Source organism: Eptesicus fuscus, chromosome 2, assembly GCF_027574615.1.
Source record: "Eptesicus fuscus isolate TK198812 chromosome 2, DD_ASM_mEF_20220401, whole genome shotgun sequence".
Lineage (NCBI taxonomy): Eukaryota > Metazoa > Chordata > Mammalia > Chiroptera > Vespertilionidae > Eptesicus > Eptesicus fuscus.
This window is the reverse complement of record NC_072474.1, coordinates 49,347,418-49,357,106: the sequence shown is the minus strand read 5'-3', so window position 1 is coordinate 49,357,106 and position 9,689 is coordinate 49,347,418. Positions and strand designations below refer to the sequence as shown.

Here is a 9,689-nt window from a genome sequence, read left to right as displayed (position 1 = left end):
CACTCCCTCTGCCTCCGGTGCGCGTGGACACGGGATTTCCGGGGCGGGGCAACGAACTCCGTGCGCGCGGGAGGGCGTCGCGCCCCTCCCCCACACCTCCGGCTCTCCGCGGGCTGCTGCCTCCTGCGCCTGCGCAGACGCCGGGCCGCGTGGCCGCTGGGAAACCCGCCGCCCGGGTTTGAAGCGGAACGCTGCGTGTTTCGTCATCGTAAGTCTCGCGGAGACGTTTGTTTTGCGCGGAGTGTGTATGATTTTCATTCGCTGTTCGGGATCCGGCATCATAAAACCTTATCTTCTGTTGAACAAATTTGCAGGCGTGAACAGCAAGCACCAGGTTGCCTGTTAGATTCTAACAGAAGTCCCCTGGTTTCCTAGTCTTTTGATTTCCCCTGTTGGCCACCTGGTAGGCATGTTCGGAACCTTTCCCCTGCACGCGGTTCTGGCCCATTGTGCCCCGCTTGGGGCTCCTGCCCTTTCTGCGATTCTCCTGTTGTTCTCATTTCAGGTGCCACAAGAGACAGCTGACCGGCGGAGAAAAGCAGCTCTAGGCCCGGCTTCCCGCAACCGCCCCCCCCCCCCCCCCCCCGCCCTCCTCTTGCTTGCTGACACGGATATACAGGTCTCACCCCGCCGTGAGAGAATGTAATAAAATTTCTTAAACTCTCACAAGGTCTCTAGGCCTGGCTCCTTGTCGGCGGGGCCCTAACAGTTGGGTGCTGAAATCCAGGATACACAGGAGGAGCCCGTAGGGACCCCCGTCCCGGCTGCAGGCTTCTCCAGAACACACCGGCCACTCCAATTTCTGGTAAGAGTTACTTCCCTTGACCTGGGGCGCGGGGCTAGCGTTCACTTCCGGGTCCCTGACTACCCTGTAAGGAAAGGATGTGGTTGGTGCCTTTGAATCCAAGCAGCTGGCAAGCCTGCTACCCCCCACCCCCACCTTTTTTTTCCAGCCTCCTTAAAGTTGTCAAGGTCAAGTTATCCCTGTTAAAAAATGTATCAGAAAAATGGCTTAAATAATGATTGGCTTTAAAATCTCATAGAGTTGTTAAGACAATAAGTGTAACTGAAATGAAGGTTTTTTGATAAAGTTTTTCAGTTCTTTACTCTCTGTAATAGTCCTTCTCTCTTGTCATACTTACTCCACCCATCAGATCGTGCTCCTTCACGCCAAGCCCCCTTCCACCAGCCCTGGACCTTTCCACCCTACCCTGAGGCTACCGGTCAGTCCTTCCCCACCTGTCAGGCCCCTCAGACCCTCCCTCCAATCCCTCCATTCATCCTGTCCTTCCTTCCCCTCTGATTCCCCCCCCCCCCCAACCCTCTTCCGACTGCCCCTGTCTCTCTGGACTCCACCTCTTCATCCACCCCCTCAGCCTTCTTTCTGAGCCCCATCTCACTCCGTCCTGGACAGCCCAGTCTCCAGCCCTTTCCAGCTTCTGTACTGCAGACCCTTCCTACTTGGAAACATCCCAACCACCTCTAGCCCTTTTTGGGGATTATCTCTCCACCCTCGACCTCACTGGTCACCTCCTTCAGCAACATGCCAGCACAGTTCTCCCTAAGCCTACCACTGACTCCCCCCCTTGATCCTCCACTAGAGCCGGGAGACTGGATATTCTTCCAGCATCCAGCAGCCCGGGGACCCTAAAACCCAGGTGGACCGGCCCACACCAGGTACTTCTGACCACACCGAAGGCGGCCAAGTTACAGGGATATTCTTCCTCACTCCACTCCTCTTCAGTTGAAGTGAGCCCCTGCACCCCAGGCTCCACCAGTCTGTTTGTATTGGAGTGTCAGCCTCGGACCAACCCGCCTCAAATTCACAAAAATTCCCAAGGAACTGTAAGCCCCGGACCTTTACATAATCCCCTATAAGCCAGACTCCCTCACCGCCACCCCCCCCCCCCCCATTGCCCCTTACTGCTCTATCTATACTGGTCCTTGCCTCACTCATACTCTGCACCTCATAGCAGCTGTTCCTCTCTCTCAGCACCCACCCCCCACTGAATCTTACCTCTTGTCTTTCCTATGGGACACGTTCCTCCTAGAGGATTTTCTTGACTATTCCTGGGAACACATTACAACCTGGTTAAACCTGGCCCCATGATTGACCAAGATACTATAATATCTTCCCTCTTCTAGTGCCTGGTCTTCCTGTGGGTCATCCTTATCATTCTTGATCTTCTCATGTACCTTTACCTTATGTCACCTGGTTGGAACTACGCTTAACACTGTTAGGGTTGTACAATGATCTCCTTAATCCTTCTTCTCCCCTTACTCTGTACACAGATTTACCCCATACCTCTAAAAAACCTCCTAAGTCCTCACTATCTCTCTCGAACCCTAGACCTAACATATCACTTCCTCATCATAACCTGTTTTCCCCTCTTTGCAGCTAGCTACACGGCAACCCCAACCTCCCTACATGCATGGGCCAACTCCAGTCTATCCTTCCACTACAAGGTACATGGAGGACTCCCATTCCAACTCATGCACCTCGATGAAATTTATAACTTCAAAATCACAGAAATGACTAAAGGAACACTCACAGGCAGGGCTGTACAGTTACTCCAGTCATACTTAAACAACATAACCGAACACCACTCCAACAAAGTCCCCATCTTAAGACCAATAACAACCAACACCATCATAGTATCTCAGGCCCCTCTCTGCATCAATAGGACACACCCTGCAGGAAAGGTTTTAGGATACCTTGATCAACACCTATGCCACTTTACTCTTGAAATTCAACCCTCTTTCAAGCACTGGGTAAGCTATGTAGTTACCCAAACAGCCTACTTCTCAAAGCCTGTTCAATTCTCAGCCTGGCCTACCATCTCAGCAACCTTCCCAACAACCGACACCTCCCAGTTCTGTTCAGGTCGACCTCTTTCCTGTGTTAACTACTTCCCCTGGCAGGATTGCAAATCACAGTCACGTTCTAACTGCCGCCAAATCCCCTCCCATGGCCTCACACACTCCAAATTTTGGGTAGACACTGACAGAAAATATATATTTTTTGAGAATACCACCACAGGGGCTACACAGGTCAATCCTGGAGGCCCTTTTCAGCTCCTTACAGGAGCAACCTTAGCTGGAACTCTTTCTGTTTGGGAAAATGAAAACAACAAGCTCATTCACCTCTTCACCATCGAAAAAAACTTCTGCTTAAAAAATCACGGAATCTTGTTACTGTGTGGTACCAATACCTATCTCTGTCTCCCAGCCAACTGGACTGGGACCTGTACCCTAGTCTATCACCCCTGAGATAGACATTGCCCCTAATAACCATTCCTTTAAGGTTCTTCTCACCGCTTACGCTGGGACCAGGAAGGACAAACTAGATGATAGGGCCTCAAAACTCCAACAACTTTCAGAATCCTGGGGCACCTGGCCACAGAATCTAAACTGGACCTCCTGGCTTCTACCTTTAGTCGGATCCCTCTTAATGTTCTTTCTGGCACTGATCTTTGGTTCATGCATCCTAAGAGCCGTTTCTTCCTCCAAAACTACATCCAGACTATCACCAATAGATCCATAGGGGAAATAATGCTTCTCCAGTCCTACACTAGATATCATCCCCTCCCTCAGTCCCTGACTAAGTAGGGACAGCTCTACGCCCCACCTGAGCAGGAAGAAGCTACAGAAGAATGAGATCAACCTCCCTTATCAGCCCCAGCTCACAGAAGGAAAATAAAAGGATAGATTTTTAGGCATATTCTGAATCATTCCCCTGCACTCAGTACTTTTCCATTGTACCCCACTTGGATCTCCTGCTCTCTCTGCGGTTTTCCTGTTATTATTTCAGGTGTCACAGAGAAAGCTGAAGGGCTAAGAAAATCAGCTTTAGACCTGGCTTCTTGCGCTTGTATCCGGTTCCTGGGGTCCTTCACAAGAGACATAAATATCCCACCCTCCCTACTCTTGCTTGCTGACATGGCTATACTGGTCTCGGCCCACTGTGAGAGGATGTAATAAAATTTCTTAAACTCTCACAAGGTCTCTTCGCCTGGTTCCTATTGGTGCGGACCTAACACCACCTACTGCTCTTTACTCATGGCCTTGTCTAGAGTGACTTGAGGAGCCATAGGCTTTATGGAGTTCTCACAATTATCTGTGTACCTTAACATATGCAGACATTGGACAACCTTCTTTCACAGGCTCTTGTATTAGAAGTCTGTGCCTGTAAGGAATGCTATTACTTTTTTATTTGGAGCCTTGCTTGTTTGCACATTTTACAGAAACCTACAGTAGATAGAAGGAAATGAAGTCTAGGGGAACTTGTTTATGACTGGTCTTTAGTTCCAATCCCTAGCAAGTACAAAAAGAATTAATTCTAGCCCAAGAATGGCGAAAAGAATTGGATATTTATTTTCTATTATTCCTGAGAAGATGAAATGGTACATATGTTACAAATGACTTACATTATTATAAGTTAATTTAGCAGTTCCATAGCAAATGACCTGATTGAAAATCACTTCCTTTTCCTTATTTAAACCCTTAGCATCTGGGACACAGCTCTCGTCTCTTCTAGTCTCCTAACTTAAATGATGGCATTCAAGCTTGACTTGCGGTTCTCTGCTATATGTTTTTTTTATTCTGAGAGTGAATTCTAAATCTGCACCTTTTATGAGTTTTAGGTTCATATTTTCAGCTGCTTGGTGGATGTTGGATTGTCTTACTGTCAGCTCTAACTCAAAAGCTTCAAGGTTTCCAATAAACCTGTTTCTCCTGGTCTATGTCTGTATTGGTTTTGTGATTCTACCAGTCATGTATCATGTTTGCACTCTTTTCCTCTTCCTTAACAATGTCATTTGCATCTTTATATTTTTTTCAATTCTTCATTCAAACCATTATTCATCATAACTATATCAATAGCTACTTAACAGCAACCAGATAAGCCTTCCTAACACAATACACATTACTCCTACTCAAAAATTTTTTTAGTGATGTACCTTTGTAGACAGTGACAAAGTTGAGTCTAACCTGGCACTAACATATCATTCTATTACTTCTAAACTCATTCTAATGTGAACCCTATACTCCAGCCAAATTGATTATCTCCCTCTTGCATCAACATGACTTATTTTCTCATACTAGTTTTGGAGGTTACTTTAATCTGGAATGATTGCTTCTCTTGTAGGGGAGGAAAAACTTCCTTCTGCACACTTGGGTTTTATGGCTGGGCCTAAGAATTAATCTGACATAGATAAGAGGAAAATCATACAAATTTATATATTTTTACTTGTGCATGGGAGTCTTCAAAGGAAAACGAAGATCCAACAAAGCTATTAGGCTCAAAAGCTTATATACCTTTTTAAACAAAAAATGACAAGTTGTGTGGATGTGATAAGACAAAGGGGCTTAGGCTAGGGGCAGTCATTGTAGGATGGTAACTAATAAATATATGGCGGGGGGAATAATGGGAGATAAGGCTATTTTAGTAGGTTTGTTTGTACAGGTCCATTTCAGCATCAATCCTCAGTATCTGGTTATAAGGAATGTCTTCTTCCTAGTAGGAGAAAGGCACCTTTCTCAAGGGAAATGTTATGACCTGATTTTTAGGTAGAAAAGGGAGGTCAGAGAACCTTTCCTGCATCTGCTATTTCTTGCGCCTTCAGCTCAAAATAGTTAATATGCCAAAATGGCATACTTTGGGGTGGCATGTTCTGAAACTCTTAACTCTTTACCATAGCTATTTAAATCTTGTTTCCCTATAACACCTCAGAACATTCTTTATAATTTTTCCAATATTAGTTGACATACAATATTAGTTGACATACAACTTGACTGCTACAATATTAGGTGTACAACATAGTGATTAGATACATTATTTACGAAGTAATCATCTCAATAAGACAATTACCCATCTAACACCATACATAGTTATTACAATATCATTGACTATATTCCCTATGCCATACTTCACTTTCCCATTACTATTTTTATAACTGCCAACCTCCCCTTCTATCTGGTAACCACCAGTTCTCTGTATCTGAGTTTCTGTTCATTTATTTTGATTTTAGATTACACATATAAGTGAAATAATATATATGTCTTTCTCTGTCTGACTTATTTCACTGAGCATAATATCCTCATGTCACAGATGGCAAGATTTCATTATTTTTTATGGCCAAGTAATATTCCATTATGTAAAGGTGTCTCGAAAATGTATACACACACTTCAAATAATTATAAAGGCGGTGTTTATTAAAATGCATTTCATTTTCAAAATTGAGCGATCAGCTGTTAAACTGTGTATACATTTTTTGGGACACTGTATATGTACCGCATCTTCTTGATCCATTCGTCTATTGATGGACACTTAGATTGCTTCCATAACTTGGCTATTGTAAATCATGCTGTAATGAACATAGGAGTGCATATGTCTTTTAAAATTAGTATTTTGGATTTCTTCAGATAAATTGCTAGGTCATAAGGTAGTTCTGTTCTTGTTTATCAGGAACCTCCATACTGTTTTCAATAGTGGCTGCACTAACATAACCCCATCAACAGTGGACTAGGGTTCCCTTTTCTCCATATCATGGCTAATACTTTTGTTTGTTGATTTATTGATGATAGCCATTTTCACAGGTGTGACATAATATCTCATTGTGGGTTTAATTTGTATTTTCCTGATGATTAGTGATATTGAGCAACTTTTCATATGTCTATTGACCATCTTTATGTCCTCTTTGAAGAAATGTCTATTCAGATCCTCTGTCCATTTTTTACTGGGATTGTTTTTTTGGTATTAAATTGTATGTGTTCCTTTTATATTTTGTATGTATTGGATGTATCTTTGGCATGAATATATTCTCTCTTTCAGTACTTGTCTTTTTGTTTTGTTGATGGTACTCTTCATTTTGCAAAAACTCTTTAGTTTGATATGTCCCTAGTGCTTTTGGAGCTACTGAAACAGTGCTGGAACTCAGAGCAAGTGAGTTTGTGAGTCTGTACATGGTCCCTTTAGGTCCTGCAGTGCCTAGGTCTCCAGCAGCCCTCAGTATCAGCTACAATCCTCACTAGTTTTTACAGTCAGATGTCATGGGGACTTTTCAGGCATTGGAGCACTGCTGAGGATCCTGGTGTGGGGCTAGGACCCCTTGCTCCTTAGGTGAGAGACCTTAGCAGCGGAACTATCTTAACCATCATACTATGGGTTTGGGAATCACCCATTCTGCATCTTCACCCCTACCAGTCTCTAAGTGGCTTTTTCTTTATCTCATTTATAGGAATTCTGTTCAGCTAGTCTTCAAGTGATTCTCTACAATGGTGGTTCTGTAAATTGAGTTGTAATTTTGATGTGGTTGTGGGAGGAGGTGAGCACATTGTTTCGTGCACTGGGCCTCTAGTCATATCATGAACTCCACTGGTTCAGAGTCTTCCTTATACTCCACCTTCTTGACTGCTACTCCATATTACCAAGAATAATTGATATATGTTTCATGCATAATTATGTGTCATGGTTTTGGCTTATCTCCCTTATGAGACTATAAGGTCTAGAGGACTGGGTCATCTTTTACATTTTTTTGCCTAAGTTTCTTACACTCAGCAGGCCCTCATTCAACATTTGTGGAATAAAAGTGTCTAAAGAAACCATTAATCCTGACCCTGACTAAAACTTTTTTATTCCTCACCATTTCCCCACCCAATACAAACTCTAATGAAAATTTTAATTTCTGGAAATGCTACCTTTCATTTTAACAAAATTCTCCATGTTAATGGCCATAATAAAGGGAAGTTGACCTGGAAAATATTGCTAATTTTTCTTCTTTTTGAGTGGGAAAAAAGTAGACCATAGTTTTCCAGGATTTCCAAACACTACTGTGTCCTCAAACTTGAAGAACTAATGAGATTCCTAATTTCCAAATGTGGTGGTTTCTGAATTACAGCATGTCAGTGGGAGAGTTCCTATGTATTGTGATTGACTATTTGCGTTTTCTCAGTAATATCACTGCTGTTAGTTAGGACTAGGGGAAATATTTCTTAGCCTAAAAGGTTATCAGCACTATGTACAAATTCTCCAAAGCGGGGTAGACCAGATGATTCCTGAGGTTCAGGAAGAAACTAGTAGAAATTGTACACATACACACACAAAATTTTTATCTCATCATCCAAATTTTCTATTTTATTATGTATACAACATATTGGTATATTATATAGTTAATAAACATACATTGTTGAGGTTCAAACTTGATTGATTATAACAGTTAAATTTCTCTTAGCTGTTGTATAGAGATCTCCACTTTTTAAAATGCTTCTTTCCTATCAGAAAATCAACAATCATCTGGATTTTGTTGCATGAAAATTCTACCTGGTATTCAAACTCATATGGGGAGAAAAGTCTTAGTTAATTCTCCAACATACAAAAATGAAAAATTTATTGCTGACACTGTCCAAGTTAGATGTCTTTCTAATTTTTATTCTGTTTAGGATTTGACCTATTGAGGATAAAACTATACAGTCATAGGCAATAACTTTCTCTTTCATACTACCATCCACTGCATCACACCCAAGACTTTACTCAGTCACTTCAGAAATCACTACCCTCCCCCGCTCTCCCCGCCTCCTCCCCCCACATCTCTAGCTTACATCCAGTAGTAAATCAGGGAATCACGTCTCAATGTCTTAAACTCCCCTATCATCTGTAGTGCCTGACAGAACCCAAAATTTGAGTGAGGTATTCTCCATGCCTATGCCTAGGCTGCTGGGTTAAGCTGGAGAAAATAGACACAACTAAACAGATTGTAAATCCTGTCACCAACCTGGGACCCACAAAAATCCCATTTAATCGCTAATCATCCGACTCGGTGAAAATGATTCCTTCAAATTGTCTTCATGCCTTTTTATCATTCTTTCTCCCTCCTCCACTTTAACAAACTTCCTGTTTCATCAAGAAAATGCAAGCCATGATGTTGTCCCACCAACACTACATATATTCCTGCATTTGCACCCGTCCTCTGTGCATTCCCCTCTGAAAAAAATGTTGGTGGTGTCTCTTAGCTAAAGGAATTATTCGTCTTTGCAATGTATTCTTTATTTTCTGGACAAATCAGGTACTTAATGCTATTATTCCTTCTCTATTTTCATTTTCACTTTCTACTTGGCCCTTTATATCAAAATAAAAACTTAGTAAGTTTTCCCATGTAATAAATATTAAGGTCTCATATAATAATTGAGAAAAAAAGCCTTCTTATAAAACCACATTCTCTCCCAGCTACCACCCTTTTTCTCTACTCCTTTTATAACTAAATTTTTGAAGTTTTAAATTGCTGCCTCCATTTATCCCAGATTCAATCAATTCGATTATACTTCTGGTTCTGCCTTCTTTATATCTCTCAAAATCATTTACTTATTTATATTCCTACTCTGGTCCAAGCCATGATCACCTCTCCTTTGACAATTTCCTATCTTTCCTACATTCACTTTTGCCCTCCAGTCTTCTCCACATAGCAACTAAAATGATATTTTAAAAACTCAGATCTCATAATGTAAGTCCTTCCTTAAAAATCACAAAGCTTTTCTCCTGACTTAAGATAAAGTCCAATTATCACCATTATGGTTTATATATGGTCCTATGGAATGACCCCATCTTAATTTTCTAACTTATCCTGGCTTCCTTATACCAAAATCATAAAAGTTTGTTTTCATTGCTGTGAAGTTTCTATGACTTTATCAACTTA

At 42.1% G+C, this 9,689-nt stretch overlaps 1 long non-coding RNA gene across 8 annotated transcripts in view; it reads left to right on the top strand.

The window, feature by feature from the left end:
• The first annotated feature begins 47 nt into the window (after positions 1-47).
• Positions 48-9,689, top strand: part of LOC114228107 (uncharacterized) — a 35,983-nt gene continuing 26,341 nt past the window's right edge. For 4 of the 8 annotated variants that reach the window (XR_008558279.1, XR_008558269.1, XR_008558267.1 and 1 more), the window contains exons 1-3: positions 215-403; positions 506-805; positions 1,602-1,845. This is a non-coding gene — a long non-coding RNA (uncharacterized LOC114228107). The other 4 variants (XR_008558274.1, XR_008558270.1, XR_008558277.1 and 1 more) reach the window with 3 other exon arrangements.